The sequence below is a fragment of the Notolepis coatsorum genome (genome assembly GCF_963971535.1).
Source record: "Notolepis coatsorum genome assembly, chromosome: 9".
In the NCBI taxonomy this organism is placed as follows: Eukaryota; Metazoa; Chordata; class Actinopteri; order Aulopiformes; family Paralepididae; genus Notolepis; species Notolepis coatsorum.
In genome coordinates, this window is record NC_140173.1 from 29,788,754 (window position 1) to 29,807,552 (window position 18,799).

At 43.8% G+C, this 18,799-nt stretch overlaps 1 protein-coding gene and 1 long non-coding RNA gene across 2 annotated transcripts in view; one reads left to right on the forward strand and one right to left on the reverse strand.

Annotated features, from left to right (window-relative positions):
• LOC311234564 (sodium/calcium exchanger 1-like) overlaps window positions 1-18,799 on the forward strand; it is a gene marked incomplete at its 3' end in the record, with an annotated part of 397,303 nt that overhangs the window by 146,891 nt on the left and 231,613 nt on the right. The gene's annotated exons all lie outside the window — the stretch shown is intronic.
• On the reverse strand, window positions 1,638-4,581 carry LOC311234951. The gene is made up of 6 exons (XR_014620120.1): window positions 4,476-4,581; window positions 3,565-3,594; window positions 3,339-3,393; window positions 3,006-3,090; window positions 2,494-2,567; window positions 1,638-1,731 (listed from the first exon to the last, which is right to left on the reverse strand). It is a non-coding gene; the product is annotated as an uncharacterized lncRNA (long non-coding RNA).

Sequence of the window (18,799 nt, forward strand, 5' to 3'; positions counted from 1 at the left end):
GGTCCAGCATGATCTGTTAATACAATTTTCAATCAATCAATCAATCAATCAATCAATCAATCAATCAATCAAGACCCTCATCGCGGGCACTGCATTCCGTTCTCAGAATGGATTTGAGACGAGAGAGAGAGAGAGAGAGAGAGAGAGAGATCATCAGCAGGCTATATATGATATTCAGACTCTAGATCTATTTGCAGAGCCAGATGAGATGAGGCAACCTGTGCGATTGGCTCTTGACAACTAATTTTGCACGTACTGTATAGGCTACAGACAGTATGTGTGTATGCGCGCACTGCGGGAGGTGGCCAGAAGCGCGCAACTAGCCAACTACTATTATTACTACTATATTAATACAGTTTGATCCATCGCAAAGCGCTCCAGCGCTTGAATACGGCCGGGGGATCCGCTCTATACAATGCAGACCCACGGCTCTCGTATTATAATGAGCCCGCGAGGCGTGTTATTATTAGAGTTAATAATATTGTATATTGTTTCCACTGCCTTTTTATTCTATTTTTACTTCTCCACTGTACTATAATTATGTGACCTGTACCTCTATGTCTTCTACTACCTGTACCTCCCCTCCCCCCGGCCCTCCCCATGCTGCTGAATTTATATTATTTTATGAATACAACGTTTAATGTTCGCTAACGTAGAGAAACGTCAGACGTAATTCGAGATACGTCAGACGTACTTCGAGATACTTCCGTACTTTCCGCCAATCAGCGCATTGCCCTGTCACAGGAGTAATAGTCCTGTGGCAGGGCGGAAGTTCCAATCTGGACCGAGGCTCCGAGCGGAAGTTCCAATCTGGACCGAGGCTCCGAGTCTGCAGCTCGACCCTACTTGCGAGATCTGGCGGTCAAAGCATGGCGGGCAATAACCCTTTACAGCGTGGATGTGTTAATAATGATTTGAAGATGTTTACACTTTTTTTTACAACCCTACTGTTCTCCCAAGAATTAAATAAAGGTTTGATGATGATGACATGTCCTAGAAGAGAGATATAGATAGAGTGGGTGTGTTTGTGTTTGTACATGGAAGTTATACTCACATCAGCTTAATAATAAATAATAATAATTCATTTAATTTATATAGCGCTTCTCAATAACCCGAAGTCGCTGACAGTAGTCGGGAGCAGGGGTACAAACAAAGAGGCGAAAGCAAAGAAACAAAACAAAACAACAAAGAAACAAAAACAAAGGAACATGAGACCATGGGGGGAACGGGGGAGACAGCCTGGTGGCACAAAAAAAAAAAAAAAGACTAGAGACATATCGATCAGGTTGGAGGGGAGGGGGGGGTTTAGGGGTGGGGGGGGTTGAAGGCAAGGGAGAACAGGTGGGTTTTGAGGCGAGCTTTGAAGGTGGAGAGTGTAGGGGAGTCTCTGATGGACTGGGGGAGGGAGTTCCAGAGTCGGGGTGCAGTGCGAGAGAAGGCCCGATCTCCGAAGTTTTTGAGCTTGGATGTCGGGACAGTGAGGGAGGCAGTGGAGGAGGACCGGAGGGAACGGGTTGGGCGGTAGGGGAGAAGGAGATCAGTCAGGTAGGGGGGGGCCAGGCTGTGGAGGGCTTTGAAGGTGAGGAGTAGTGTTTTAAAGTTAATGCGGAGTTAAGGGAGATGCCATCCATGTCAATTCAGCATAGGATGATTCAGATGGCCTTGTGGTCAGCAGGGTCCCCCTCTGGCTGCTGGCCTCTGGTAGAGGTGTAGATCACCAGTGTCATCCCTCTGAGAACACAATTAGACTTTAGACAGTGGCTTGCGAGCACGATGAGCCTCATTTCTTTATTTTGTGATTGCTCTATCTATCTGATCTTATTACAAAATACTTGCCTCCTAGATCACTAAATGCGGGGCTCCTATCCTATTGAACATATTTTACTTTGTGTGTTTATTTTAACAATAATTTGTGATGCCATCACACAAACTGGCATTTAAAGGGTCAAATTTCAAAAAGTCCTGCACCAGAATGCAGGAAATTAAGTTTTTGTAACAAAATAATTGTGTGTGTGTGTGTGTGTGTGTGTGTGTGTGTGTGTGCGTGTGTGTGAGAGAGAGAGAGAGAGAGAGAGAGAATGATGGACAATTGCTTGCTGTGTGAGAGAGAGAGAGAGAGAGAGAGAGAGAGAGAGAGAGAGATAGAGATTAAGTACATTTGCTGAAATACAGTTGTTCTTAATTTTCTCACTTGCTATGTGAGAATGTTAGTTATTATGTTCTCAATGCCCTTGCATTGTATGAGTTGTGTGGACGCGTTTGCTAGTTCTAGTGCTATCCCTTTGTACATTGTGGCTGTGTCTGACAAAAGTTAACAATAAATAATGGTATTAGGAATACATTTGCCTCCTGCGTGAACTGTGCTTAGCTGAATAGACTGTATTTTAACACCGGTCATATGGTGGTACTTGGAGAGCCAGCTACATTCTCAGGTGGTACTTGGTGTAAAAAGTTTGAGAACCACTGATCTATCATGTATAAAATTCAACTCACAATTCTACATGGGCTTCAGGTGGTGGTCTGCGTCTTCAGGTGGTGACATACTTCCCGCAACTGGCGAAGAATCTCTGAAATATTGGATTGTTTGACAGTGACACACAACAGAATATTATTTTATGCCTGAATTTCCCCAAAATGGCTAATTGGACAGCACTTCTCCACCATCAGTGGCTATACGTGTCAGATAGGTGCAGATAGGAGAATCTGTCTGAATGACAAAGAAATCGCTTAACTCTCCCTCCCTCGGCCGCTATTGGCGCGACGGTGTAGCGGTCATTCCTATATGGCTATGACTATGAGCCCAGATGCAACGAGTAATTGTCTACTCAAAATCAACTAAGTGTCATGATTACGTCATTACAACCTGGGACTTGGATGGGAGAGCAGGAAAGATCCAATGTCTTCAGTCAAAAATCCGGCAATCAATGCAAAGGTAAACATACGTCTTTAGAGACGTTTTATATAAGAATAAACACCAGTGAACTTGTGTATAAAATTCAACTCACGCTACAGGCAGTCTCTGCCTGCGTGCAACTGCTGGTCTCTGGTGGTAATTCAGGAATGGCTTCAAGTTCCTCTGGCGAAGAATCTCTGAAATATTGAATACGACAATAAAAATGTTATGCCAGTGAGAGAGGGAGACGGAGATAGAGGGAGAGACAGACATAGCACTGCTGTGTCATCAAATGACAAAGGCTTTGGCAATGTAGGTGTTGTGTGAAGTGGAGGGGGTCGAGGTGAGAGAGACAGAAAGACAGAGATGAAAACACAGATAAAGGTGTGAAGTTTGAAGTGGGGTGAGAGAGACAGACAATATTGAATTGAAAGATAATACTTACTGAGCTGAATCAATGGCAGTGTGGTAATAGGGGCTGGAGTTATACATTGGCATTCCTAGAGAAAGAGCAACATAATTAACAAAATAAGGAAAAAATAAGCACCATCAAAGTAGTTATCAATGAGCACCATATAACCTACAGTAGCAAGTGTACCTAGCTCCATATACCTAGCGCATGTCTGGTGGTAAAAACAAAACATGATTTGAGAATGTGTTAGTTAACTCACCTTGATAGCGGCGATGATTGCCAGCGAATTCTAAAAAGAAGACGATCAAAATATTCAAAAAACCTTGTATGCAATTTATCAAGACTGTGTATATTATATATATATATGTTTAGAGTAGCAGGAGCTAGAAGTTCAAATATGTCAGTCTTTCAAAGCCCCATTTTTTATATATAACAAAAGGCAGAATGAACATCACTGCCGCCCTGCTGGATTAAATTCTGAATTGCAGGTAGGCCTGAATAAGTATTTACTGTGCAAAATAACCAAAACCAGATAAATAATATCTGTTTTTTTATGAAGCACAGATCATGTTAATTAAGTATTCTGAGTCTGAGCAGACAGAAAACCATCTTACCCTCAGCAAGGGATTACTTTGTGCTGAAGACCCACAATGCAACACAACTGCAAGCTAAAATGCCTCACATACAAAACGAAATAAAATAGAGCCATGGCTGTGTCCCAAGTTTAACACAATTGAACTATAATAAAGTATTTGTTAACACTAGTTACAACAATGCTTATGTAACTATTAAAAACGTACATTTTAATCACGAAACAAAATGGCAGAATAACGTTAGCTAGCATGATAGCTAGCTAACGTTAGTAGCTATAATAATATGCATCACTATTTGCTCAAACAAGCTCCAAACTATTTGCCACGGCACAGAGATAACATTTAGTCAAACGATAACAGCCCGGTGATGGTATCTGAACGGAATCATACTATTCCCATAAGAACTCACTTACCAGTTAAGTACCATCTAGCATGTTAGCTAATAATGCTAACAAGCTTCGTTCTAGCCTACTAGTTGCCACCACGGTAATAATTCACAAAGTAGCATGTAGTCAAACGATGACAGCAAGATTATGGTATGTGAATGGCATAATACATAATATTGTCAATGACTTACCAAGGAGTTTGGCTCAGACTATTTGTCAAGCAGTCAGTGAAGACACCATCCATCGCGCCAAAGTGTTTGAATACCTCAAGTCCCGTGAGATCTTCTAGGTCTCGCGAGTTGCTTAGGACTATACCCTCTCGAAGGGGAGGGGAGGGGGAGGAGGGGAGGGGGAATCTACTAAATTGATTCAACGACAGTTTTTCAAATGTTGAAATGGTATCTGTAATTAAATATTGAATCAACATAGCTTTTTCAACCTCAACCAAAAATAACCAATCTGACTGTACATTGGAGGTGGTTGGGTGGGTGGGGGGGTTGGGTAGGAGGGGTGGGTGGGGGACACTGTACAACTGTACATAAATATTACAGTGACAGTCCAGTTGAGTTAATGGATGGAGGGGGGGGGGGGCGTTGACTTGCAACGGATGGACTATAGTGCAGCAATGCAAGTTCAATTCACAGTTATTACTACAGACCGGTGGCACTCACCTCTGTGGTCATGAAATGTTTCGAGAGGCTGGTCAAGGACCACATTTGTGCCTCCCTCCCCAGTGATATGGACCCTATGCAATTTGCATACAGGACAAACAGGTCCACTGACGACGCGGTCTCCCAGGTACTGCACAGCACCCTCTCTCACCTTGACCGTCAGAAGGGGGGCTATGTGAGACTGTTGTTCATACAGCTCAGCGTTCAACACCATAGTCCCCATCACCAGACTGGTGGACAAGCTGATCGAGCTGGGTCCGAGCTCCGCCCTGAGCGCCTGGGTACTGGACTTTCTGAGTGAAAGACCCCAGGCGGTCAGGGTGGGGGGTCAGACCTCCAACACCATCACCCAATTCAATTTCATCAATTTCATCTCTGTGCGTCAGAGTTAATTTTTTTACAGAGCGCTAGCTGCTCCCTACTTCCAGTCCTTGTGCTAAACTATAGGCTATAGTTGCTTGCTTCCAGCCCTTGTGCTAAGCTATAGCTAGCTGGTCCCTATACTGCTTCCAGCCCTTGTGCTAAGCTATATAGCTAGCTGCTCCCTACTGCTTCCAGCCCTTGTGCTAAGCTATAGGCTAGCTGGTCCCTATACTGCTTCCAGCCCTTGTGCTAAGCTATAGCTAGCTGCTCCCTACTGCTTCCAGCCCTTGTGCTAAGCTATAGGCTAGCTGGTCCCTATACTGCTTCCAGCCCTTGTGCTAAGCTATAGCTAGCTGCTCCCTACTGCTTCCAGCCCTTGTGCTAAGCTATATGCTAGCTGGTCCCTATACTGCTTCCAGCCCTTGTGCTAAGCTATAGCTAGCTGCTCCCTACTGCTTCCAGCCCTTGTGCTAAGCAGGCTAGCTGGTCCCTATACTGCTTCCAGCCCTTGTGCTAAGCTATAGCTAGCTGGTCCCTATACTGCTTCCAGCCCTTGTGCTAAGCTATAGCTAGCTGCTCCCTACTGCTTCCAGCCCTTGTGCTAAGCTATAGGCTAGCTGGTCCCTATACTGCTTCCAGCCCTTGTGCTAAGCTATAGCTAGCTGCTCCCTACTGCTTCCAGCCCTTATGCTAAGCTATAGGCTAGCTGGTCCCTATACTGCTTCCAGCCCTTGTGCTAAGCTATAGCTAGCTGCTCCCTACTGCTTCCAGCCCTTGTGCTAAGCTATAGCTAGCTGGTCCCTATACTGCTTCCAGCCCTTGTGCTAAGCTATAGCTAGCTGGTCCCTATACTGCTTCCAGCCCTTGTGCTAAGCTATAGCTAGCTGCTCCCTACTGCTTCCAGCCCTTATGCTAAGCTATAGGCTAGCTGGTCCCTATACTGCTTCCAGCCCTTGTGCTAAGCTATAGCTAGCTGCTCCCTACTGCTTCCAGCCCTTGTGCTAAGCTATAGGCTAGCTGGTCCCTATACTGCTTCCAGCCCTTGTGCTAAGCTATAGCTAGCTGGTCCCTATACTGCTTCCAGCCCTTGTGCTAAGCTATAGCTAGCTGCTCCCTACTGCTTCCAGCCCTTATGCTAAGCTATATGCTAGCTGGTCCCTATACTGCTTCCAGCCCTTGTGCTAAGCTATAGCTAGCTGCTCCCTACTGCTTCCAGCCCTTGTGCTAAGCAGGCTAGCTGGTCCCTATACTGCTTCCAGCCCTTGTGCTAAGCTATATAGCTAGCTGCTCCCTACTGCTTCCAGCCCTTGTGCTAAGCTATATATCTAGCTGCTCCCTGACACATGCCTCCTCTATTTGAACGACCACATCAAACAAGAGGTGGACGCGGGCAAATACTGCGGCATGGTCATGCTGGACCTACAAAAGGCCTTCGATACTGTCAATCACTCCATTCTGATTGACAAGCTAAAAGCAATTGATTTTGATAGCTTATCAGTGAGCTGGATGCAATCCTACCTGGAGGGGAGAGAACAGATGGTAGAGGTAAACGGTATACTCTATCCCCCCCCCTCACAGTGAGCTGTGGTGTTCCACAAGGAAGCATACTAGGACCGCTACTCTTCCTAATTTATGCAAATGACATGTCGTCAGCCTGTGACTGCAACTTGTTCCTGTTTGCGGACGACTCAGCCATGCTGGTCTCTGACAAGAACAAGTTGCAGGTTGAAAAAACCCTCAGCTCGGAACTATATAGGCAAAATCTGCATATGGCTCGCTGATAACAAACTATCATTACACATGGGCAAAACAGAGTCCATTCTCTTCGGTTCAAATAACAAACTCAGCAAGACCGACGGCTTCTCAGTTGCAGTGCATGGGTGACAATATTGTCACAAGGAAAGATGAAATTACCTACCTGGGTTCCATCCTAGAGGCAAATCTTTCCTGTGACAAAATGGCATCCAATGTAATAAAAAAAGTCAACCAACGAACTAGATTCTTGTACCGGATCTCCTCTCAAGAAACAAGAATACCCTGAAGACTCTGGCAGGAGCCCTCATTCAATATACTACGACTATGCGTGCACCTCATGGTACCAAAGCACCTCATAGGCGCTTAAATCTAAATTACAAACATCACAAAACAAACTGGTCAGACTACTACTTGACCTTACCCCCAGAACCCACCTCACCCCTGCCCACTTTGACAACCTAGGATGGCTTAGAGTAGACGACAGAGTACAGCAACTTGCAATGGGCCTGGTCTACAAGATACACTATACGACTAAGGTACCCATGTACATGTCAAAATACTTCCCAAAGGTCAGTGAATACCACAACCACTAGAGGAAGCTCAACAAATCATGTTAAACCCAGATTCGGCTCAAACAATGAACTAAACACGTTTCGCAATTATGCCACATCAATGTGGAACGCCCTACCCAAAGCTGTAAAGGAATGTGAATCACTACCCACTTTCAAAAACACCCTCAAAGAACACCTATACGGGATACTGCAATTCGAAACATGGCCCCTACAAATTTACATTTACATTTACATTTAGTCATTTAGCTGACGCTTTTATCCAAAGCGACTTACATGTTCTGTACGACAAGCCATCAGGAAGGGCACAAGCTGAGCAACAATGTTCATCAAAGTGTTGAGTGCTGGTTAGTTTATTAGGACAAGTGCATGACAGTACGGTTAGTTAGGGTTAGATTATTTTTTTTTAATTCAGATAATGGTTGAAGAAGTGCGTCTTTAGTCGACGGCGAAAGATTGGACGTGTTTCGGCTGTCCTAACTGGGGTGGGTATAGTTCATTCCACCATTGTGGGGCAAGGACTGAGAATAGGCGACTTCTCTTTGATGACCCTCCCGGAGCTTGGATAGGAGTAGGTCTGAGGCGGCCAGAAGATGCAGAGCGTAGGGGTCTTGAGGGTGTGTAGTTAGAAACCATTGATCGGAGGTAGGCGGGAGCGGTTCCCTTTGCCGCACGGTATGCTAGGTCGAGGGCCTTGAAGCGGATTCGTGCAGCAATGGGGAGCCAGTGCAGGTCCCTAAGAAGTGGGGTGACATGGGCCGACTTCGGTAGGTTTGAGATCAGGCGGGCCGCTGCGTTCTGAATGAGTTGAAACATTTCCTAACCCAGTTGTCCCCCCCCCCCCCCCCAACCCCCCCCCCCCCCACCTCCAATGTACAGCCCCCCCCCCCCACCCCACCCAACCCCACCCCACCTACCCAACCTCCTCCAATGTATACAGTTTCGACATCAAATGTATATACACTCTTTTTCTGGACACTTTTTGTATCACAAACAGTACTGTATTTGCAAATCTGGTATGTCATAAATGTATAGATGTAGCAGTACTGTCTATCTGTAAGTCGTGTACATATGATGAATTGAAAATGGGGGAAGTCTTTCTCTGGTCTGCATCCCCTTAACAATTGTATGTATTGAGCTGTACTGCACTGTACCCATTCTGCAATCTGTTAATAAACTTTTAAATCAATCAATCAATCAATCAATCAATCAATCAATCAATCAATCAATCAATCAATCAATCAATCAATCAATCACATTATAATTACATTGTCATTTAGCTACCGGCAAAAGACACAGATACCTATGCAAGCTGTTCTGCGCATGGGAGGTTCTTATATAAATCGTCATTACACAAAAAAAAAACCTTTTTCCGCCCTGAAAGACAGGAACAGCAGCAAGACCCGACCCAGTAAGACATTTATATTAAGTCATTGTTTTCAAATAGTCATTATATAATAGAAATCTGCGACTGTCGTCTTGTCTTAAAATGTACATTTCCACATATTTTACCGTAACAATATGCTAGCGTACATGTTTGTTCGTGCAAAGCAGCTAAAGCAATGAATGTGTTCATGCACACATGTAAGAATTAAGAATGGGAAATTCAGAAATAAAAAGTATACACTTGGTAGAATCAATATGAACAAAACTTTGCATTATATTCGAAAATCATTTAAGGTGTATTCGTGCACACGTGTCCCGCATGTCTTTGGAAAGACCAGATTACTTATTTGCCATGAAAGAGTTCTCTGCAGTATATGACAGCAGTCATAGAGTGTATATTTTCAGCAATACGTTTGTTTAGGTTAAGGTTAAAACTTAGGAGATTTTATCTTTTTTTAAATGTGATAATATTTCCACAGAGGTTGTTACAGCAGGATCTCACTGCCACCTATAGTATAGCGGCGCCTATGTACATGTATGTACCACGTGGATGGTTTGCAGGTTATTGTTACGAGACCGCCGCCATCTTATGACCGCCGCCATCTTATGAGTGAAAACAAACGAATTTCTACCATCAAATGGCATTTCACTATTTCGAAAGCCTTTCTAGGCGAGATATGCGTCAAATAAGCTTGCCCTGATTGACTTGTCCAAATTGGTTCAGTTATCTGCAATATTGGCTGAGATATATTAAACAGATTTGTTTGCGGTTTTTTGATAATCATGTCCTTAATTTGCATATAAATGATACATGGGACACTCTGACAACTTTCAAATCTAGAAACACTGGTTAGAAGTATATTTCCGGGGGGTGCATGATACCCCCCTCTATCCTAAAGATGATTAAAGCCCAACCTCCAGGTTAAACCCTACTGATCAATTATGGGTAGTTTACATCATTGGTATATAATTTCATTATTTATTTTTTTCCATTTGACACCGGAAATGCCACTCTGAAAGAGTTAAAAAGGTCCACGCACGAATAACATGCACGTGCGAATCAAAAAAGCTTATCAAACGCCGACGTCACTACAGCCAGGTGCATATTAATGAGCCGAATCTAAAAGCTAGCACGGCCGTGACGTCACTTCAGGAAATGCCTTGCCCGTCCGGGTCATAGTACTAGTTCAATGGTGGCCCACTAGGTGCATCACAGTTAGCCTATATAGTATATAGCTCCGCCGTCCCTGCTGCCTACAGTCAGGACCACTACACTGACGTTAGCCTATGGTTCTCTCCTCTTTGTGTGCCCCCGTCCTCGCGGGTGTCCTGCGGAGGAGCTTGTGGACGCGACAACAGCGGCGGCCGTTGTTAGCTCATAGCTATCGTGAACCACTAGCCTTTACGGGCTCGAGCACCCTACAGCATAGACATCTATATTCTATTATAGATATCTATGCCCTACAGGCTGCCACCATTGTCGCCGTTGTCGCGTCCATGGCCCCCCGGCAGGGTACCCGTGGGGACGGGGTGTACAGAGAGGAGAGAACCATTTTGGGTCGGCCGTTCATGCCGGCCAGCGAGCCGGATGTCGGGATATTTTGTTAGCACAATAGCTACCAAGCTAAGCTATGTTAGCTAAGTTAGCTAAGTTATAAACACAATATGTGTACAACGACACAATGATTTACATTATTACAAATATGGTAACGTGGTTGTGGCTTTAGAGATGGGTGGCTATAATCACGGAGCAATAGTGTTAGGTGAAACAGATACATTTTCATTCGGCTAGTAGTAGCAAGCATATATCAGTGCCATGCCACTAGCTGTGTGTGACTCTCAGCGCCCCCTGGTGCCCTGCACCTGTTGTGACGATCATTTCGATTACATATGAACCATTGATTAAAATATGCACGTGCAGTGATTGTGTTGGGCAGACAAAATGTTTGATAAAAACGCTAAAACTGGGTCAATTTCAATACTTTTTTTCCCCATTCTTCATGAAAGTCACTGTTGGCCTAGTCCACATTGTTTATTGAACAAAAATACAACAGAAGGTTTTGTAGATACAGTACTGAATTCTGCCATCCGGACGCATGCAATTTGAAATATGATTATAGAATATAAAATATCAGGCCTAAAATGGTTATGCGGTTAAAATGCGATTAATTAGATTAATTTTTTTAATTGCCTGACGGCACTAGAAATAACCTTTTTTGAAGTTTATTTGTGCTTCACTTCCACTTATTTTGTCTCAACAGTTTGGATTGCAGTTCCGCTTCATCAGTTGCAACATTTAGCCTATCTGCAGATTTAGGACAGGTTATATACACATGCACACACAGAACTTCCTGGAATTGTTAGATGTAACATGAGATTTGAGGGAATACTTAACTTCTGAAAAATGCCTGGTCATACATGTAAATGTAGGTCCTGTGGCCTGTCATTCAAATCGCTTAAACGTTATGTTGACCATCAGTTACTTCATAGACATGAAGCAAACAAGCAATTCCCTTGTGGTGTGGCTGACTGCAAACATCAGTTTCTGAAGTATACTGCTTTGAAAAAACATATGTACCGTGACCACAGGACCATCTCTGCTTCACAAAGAAATTATATAGGATGTTCATTCAAATGCGAGGCCGCAAGTTGTCAGGAGCAATATACTAATCTCAGGGATGTCATTGCACATCTGAAATTGCATATATTGAAAAAAGAGACAGTAAAATGTCCATTTGCAAATTGTGACAAAACCTATAAAGTAAAATCATCATTCACTAGCCATATCGCACGGTTGCATATTAATCAAACAGAGTTGTTTGTAACCCCTGGCCCTACACAATCGCAGTCTACTCAGGATTCCGCTGAGGTGCAAAGGGATTTAGATGAAAGTCATGTAGCAAGTTCATCTGACGACATGCCAGATGACACTGAAATGAGAGCCCTGTATCAAAAAAATCTATGCCTTTTTTACATGCGTCTGCAGGCTAAATGCCTCATTCCATCATCAACAATACAGATTATTGTTGAAGAAATTGACAGTTTGAATGATGCGTGTCATCGGTACACTAAGAAGGAATTCAAAAAGTTAATGGGAGCTAAAACAAACTTGTCTGAGACTGATATTGACAGTGTTTTGAGTATTTTGGGAGAAGCAGATTTGCATTCGCTGTGCAGCTCTCACCTTTCCACTGGGCACAGAAGAAAGATGTTCTTCCAAAAGAACTTTTCATATGTGCACCCACAGGCTATTTATCTTGGCACAGACGAGAATAGAAGGGAGTGCTATGCACAATATATCCCACTTCAGGATACTTTACGATCCATGTTAAAAGACCCAGTTGTGTGGCAACAGTGTGTGAAGCCACAAAATAATGCTGCTTCTACTAATGTGTTCACTGATATTTGCGATGGATCTGTTTTCAAGTCCAACGACTTATTCATGGAGCCAGGTATAAGCTTAAAGCTTATCTTGTACCAGGATGCATTTGAGGTAGTGAACCCTCTTGGATCATCAAAGAAGAAGCACAAAATTGTAGGAGTTTACTTTACACTTGCCAACTTCGAGGCCATCTATCGTTCTAGTGTTGACAACTTGCAGCTTTTGCTTCTGTGTCCTGAGAGGTACTTTAAGTACTTTGCACATGAAAAGTTGTTTGCACGGATGCTGTCAGATATTAGAGAACTTGAGAGGCATGGACTGGTCACTTCATCTGGCCAGGTGGTGCGGGCAACAGTCGTATGTATTCTGGGGGACAATTTAGGCTCTCACTCGATCGGTGGCTTTACTGAGAATTTCAGTACTGCAAGTCACTGCTGCAGGTATTGCTTAGTCCCTACAAATAAAATGGACAACCCGACAGACCGGTTTCCGGTAAGAACAGTTGAGACCTACAAGGAAGCACTGCGACAACTACAGGACTCTGAGGCAACACATGTAAAGGGACTCAAGTTTGACTCTGTTTTCAACTCTCTTAAGTATTTCCATGTATGCCAGCCAGGGCTCCCACCATGCATAGGCCATGACTTGTTTGAAGGCGTAGTAGCCTATGACCTTACCCTTTACTTGAGGTATTTTGTAAAGGTGAAGAAATGGTTCACATACACACAGCTGAACCGACGAATCGCACAGTTCAAATATGTGGGTTCTGATGCTGGTTCTTCTCCTTGTGAAGTAAGTATAAGTGGTATGAAGATTGGTGGTCAGGCGGCTGAGAATTGGTGTCTTTTGAGACTTCTACCAGTGATTATTGGGGATAAGATGTCGGATACTAAGGATCCAGTGTGGCAGTTACTGATCTTGCTGAAAGAGCTTTGTGAGTTGGTCTGTGCCCCCAAGATATCTGTACCTCAAATCTGTTTCCTCAATGTTCAGATTCAAGATTATCTTGAAACAAGGAAACAACTATTTCCCACAGAGAAACTCAAACCAAAACATCACTACCTCGTCCACTATCCCTCTTTGATCGTGAAACTTGGTCCGCTCATACGGTTGTGGACAATGAGGTTTGAGAGCAAACACTCATACTTCAAAAGATGCATAAGGAGGACACAGAACTTCAAAAATGTGTGTAAGACACTTGCAAACAATCATCAGCTGCTTCAGTCATATCTGAACTCCAGCTCTTTCTTTCCTGCAACTTTGCAAGTAAAAAACATGTTTCCTTACCACACTGACTTGTACAGTGACCAAGTGCGTGATGCGGTTAAAGCAAGCTCGCTCCCACATCCTGAGTTGGTGTCCACAGAAGTGCAGTGGAAGGGTACCCTGTATAGGAAAGGCTATTTTCTATGCATTAAGAATGAAGAGTCAGTGGAATTTGGACAAATTGAGCTCATTCTGATGAAGGAAAACAAGTGTGTGTACTTCCTGGTGATACCACACTCGTCATCCTATCTGGCAGAGTATGGCCTCTATAACCTTGGAGAAGCAGCTAGACAAATGGTTTGCATCAATGCTGAACAGTGTTTGGACTTTTATCCACTAGCTGCATATAGTCTATGTGGAATGAGAGTCCTGTCCCTTAAACACAGTGTTCTGGATCAGTAGCTTACTGAATTCGCTACTGACGATATATGGGGTGGCTGATTAGTTGGGGAGGGGATGGGAATCTCAGTTATATTTGATCTTGATTCTTGGGAGTAATGATTCGATTCATAATTGATTGGGTACATACATTCTAAATTCTAAATTGCTGCACGAGGCATATATAACATGTAGTATAGGCATCCAAATCATTCTCATACACACACACACACACACACACACACACACACACACACACACTGAGGACAGACTCAGGCAAAGTGGCAGGATAGGTGTCAGCAGTTGGGCGTTCAGTGTCTTCACACACTTCCACACACTGCAAGGAGGAGCTGGCATCAAACAGCTGTGCCCCTCAGCCAATGGCACCCCAGGTGAGCCAATAAAAACAGCCGTATTTATTTAGCATTGAACTACCATCCTAAACAGCTTTCATTACTGTTTTTTTTTCTTCTACTTTTTCTGCCCTTTCTGTGATTTTTCTCCCCATCCCAATTTACCTCTTGTGCCAATTCTCCCTCCCCTGTCCTGATTGTTGCTTGCATATGCCCCCCACTGGTCGGTTGTAGGGAGGATCGAAGCCTTGCATCACATGTCCCCTCTGATACATGTGGAGGCAGCCTGTCGCATCTTTTCACCTGCTAGCTTTTAGCTAAATCTGGGCTCAAGCTGTGTTTATCTTTCTTTGTAGTCATGGGTGACCTGGCCAGTTACATAAATGCCGTGCTTCCAGGCTCTGGACTACAACCTTTACTACTGGATTTACTTGACGGCCTCGGAGTGACTAGTGTGGACGATCTACAGTTTTTGCAACCGCATGAACTTGAAGGTGTACTGAAGCCGGTGGAATCCAGAAAGTTACTTGCTCATGCCAAGCGTAAGTGAAACATTGACTGTCACTCTATTTGAGCATGTCTTCATTTTTATATAGTAGAGTGTATGTCAAACTGACTTTTGTTTAACAAAATGGGATTAATAAAGTATCTATCTTTAGGTTACAACCGCAGAGAATCGGAAGAAGATTCCAGTAGCCCGTCTACAGCCTTTCCTGCCAGTTCAGGCATTTTTTCTTCTAGCGGCAGTAAGTAAAACCATTGTGCACACTTTCCTTTCAAATGACAATACTTGAGAGGTCTGTTACGACCAGAAAGGAGATTGCACTGTGCTCATTACATAATTAGCTGCTGCCTTAATGAGGTACACATGGAATGAGTTCAAGTATTAGGGTTCTAATGGGTTCTCCTATTAAGGGGGGGGGGGGGGTAGGCTCCCAGATATACACAGTACATTTCACAGAGTAAATTTTACTCAAACTGAGTAAATTGTACTCAAACTGAGTACATTTTACTCAAACTGGTTTGGGTAAAATCTTACTCAGTTTGAGTCAAATGTACTCAGTTTGAGTAGAATTTACTCTGTGAAATGTACTGTGTACTTTTTTTTTTGTTATAACCTCTGCATTTGTCATGTCTCGATGGTAATCAATAAATTATGATGTCAAATCAAAATCCATAATGGATAAGGGGTCAGGGGAAGATTTACCTCCACCCAATCAAAACTCAAACCAGCAGGTTTAATTGGACGGCCTAGTTGTGCGTCAGAAGCCGAACCAGAATGCACCTATCATCATAATCTATTGATTACCATCGAGACATTATGACAAATGCAGAGATTATAATAAAAAGTACATAGAAATCTGGGAGCCTACCCCCCTTAAATACACTGATTTAAGCTTCAAATGTGAGTTTCATATTGTGGGCTCAATTTGTTGCCGTCTTCACTGTTAACATCCAACCATGGTCGCACTGAGTAGTGTACTTGCAGAGGTGGTGGTCCAAACAATATGATAATACTCCTCTGTGCCTGTTTTGAAAATAACGTTATCATTCACTACCATTTTGGACCCCTCTACAGACTTTCCCAACAACACTCCAGACAGAAATGCGGATGCGCTGTTTGACTCCTGCTCGCCTACAAGCTCCTTGTCACCTCCGTTCACGCCAAGACTATGCCCCATCACAAATAAACGTGCGTACATTTACCATGTATACTGTTGGGGATGTTGAATTCAATTGGTAAATGGTCGGCCCAAAACTGTTCTTACTGACTATGTAAATGTGTTTAAAAAAAAATAAACACCTGTCATACAGAATGGCACTATTCTAAAATGGTTCAATGTATGTTAAAAAACAACACATGAATTGAAAGCAGACATTCTGAACTTTTACCTCATAGTTCATTGTTTCATTTAAAATATAAATGATATTGTCTCAGAGGCAAAACAACCAATCTCTCATATCTGTGCTAATTATGGCTTACTGTATTCCAGGTCTGCCGATGTCCTCATTGTCCTCCACCAATGAGTGCTCCATCAGCCGTGAGAAGGGAACAGCAGCACTGGACAATAACTGGCACTTCAGTTTCAAGATACAGTGGAACATCATGCCGTCGAATATACAAAAAATATTGGAGAATGAAGAGCGGCCAACGGCGAGGGATAGAAGAGAAATAGTCAGGTTGATTTCCGCAGAAATCCTGGTTGTCTGCAAACATCCTCAAAAGAAACATTTGAATGAAATTGCCCGCAAGATGGTACAAGAGTATCCTAAGTCATTCAAGGATGTGATTGAGGATCAAGTCATAGGTAGTGGCTACGATGCTCTAGCAAAACAACTACAATGCAGAGTGGACAACCACAAAAGGATAGGTCCACCAACGATGACTCCCAGCAGTGTTGACAAGGGAAAGACACGAAGGAAAATGTCTTATGGATGTGTGAACCCAGAACCTCAACTGCGTGCTGCAAATGACGAATCACAGAGGAAGATGAAAGAGGACCTACATAAAATGTTTGAGGAAAATGAGAAAGATGAGAAGAAAATAGAAGCATTGATGACTAACACGTTTGCCTCCCAGAGAAGAGATGTCCTAGATGAGAAAGACACACGGACTTTGAAAAAAGAATGGCCCTATCTTTTCAACACAACTGGCTTGAAGGCTCATTTCAATGAACTGACTGGGGTCCAGATAAATGAAGAATTCCAAGAGGCCATGAATGTAAAATACAAAAGAGTCCTGGGATTTTTCAAGTGTCTGCGCCCAGAAAGAGATAGTGTTGCAGGAAAACTCCAACCTCAAATCCAGGCTGCGGGTTGTGATGACTCCGTTGGGACTGTGTTACTGCTTTTAGCTCACTTCAAAGAAGACCAAAACAAGATGCTCATAAATGTTGACGATACCGATCTTGCAGCAGATGTGAACTCTCAGGATCTTCCCACAACCCCATGCATATTGCTGTGTGGTAAGTTAAGTAAAGGATAATGTATAGCTATACTCTGTCATTGTCGCAAAATAATTGACAGACACTGCGTTCTGGAACACCGAGGCACAGCCGAGGTGTTCTAAACCCAGTGAAGGTCAATTATTTTGCGACATTGACAGAGTATAGCTATACATTATCCCGCTTATTACATGGCTAACTTACTAACAATATACCTAATTCATTTTACACCATCGACAAGATGAGATCAAATGCAGACTCAGTTGTTCTGTGGCTCCTCTGTCATCGCCGGCACCCGGCAGGTGTGTGGACTTGATTGCACTGATGTAGTGCAGTTGTGCATAATGGTAATGCTTAGCTTTCGTGACTGCGATCAAAATGCTTGATTGTGATTGGTCAATAGCGCTCTGTTGCCCCTGACAGCGGTCATTATTGCGCGTTGCCCATGACAGCGGTGAATTATCGAAAAATAAATGTTTTTTTTTATCTACTTTTTCTCCCCATTTTTCTATTTTTCTCCCGTCCCCAATTTCGTATTGTCCAATTACCCTACCCTTCCCCCTACCCTCCCCTGTCTCGAACGCTGTTAGGCCATGCCTCCCACAAGCCGGCTGCAATGTGGACGAAGCCTTGCATCACGTGTCCCCTCCGGTACTCAAGGAGGCAGCCGTCGCATCTTTTCACCTGCACAGCGTGACCTCTCAGCGGCGAGGGTCTGCGTGGGAGAGACACGCCGCCCTCGTTGCTTCCTGATTCTACTGCGCAGGCGCACCAACCGACCTGTAGGAGTCGCTGTCCACAATGTCCAATCCCCACCCACCAGCTTCCCACCCCCTAATACTGCCAATTGTATTAGTATGAACAACCAGCCAAGCTGGTAGCAACGCCGAGAGCTGGGCTCGAACCCAGCATCTCCTGCATTGGTGGCGAACGCCTTGCCCACTGCGCCACCTAGCCGCCCGCATTTTGGCTAATGTTAAAACTTGTCAGCTCAGTGTTGTCTATTTTTCTGTGTGTGTGTGTGTGTGTGTGTGTGTGTGCGCGTGTGTCTGTCATACCTTCACAGGACAAAGCCCACTGACTGCATCTGTCTTCATGGTAGCAGTGGACCAGGTGGTGGTCAATGATGGAGTCTCAACGTTCACTGAAGCAGTCAATGCCATGTTCATGATCTATTATGCCCTCAACATCGACTATCCTGTAGAGCTGGGTGCAACAATGGAGTTTCTTCAAAGGTAATTGTATATTTTTTTCATCTTTTTATTCATTTACCAGCATAATGAACTTTTTTTTTTTTTTTTTTTTTTTATCTTTTTCCCCCTCCATTTTCCTCCGATTTTCTCCCATCCCAATGTTAGTCGTATGCCAATTCCCAGTCCCTTCCTGGTCGCTGCGCACTTACCCCCCACAGTCAGATCATCTGGGAGAGTGGAGGCTACCACGTGCT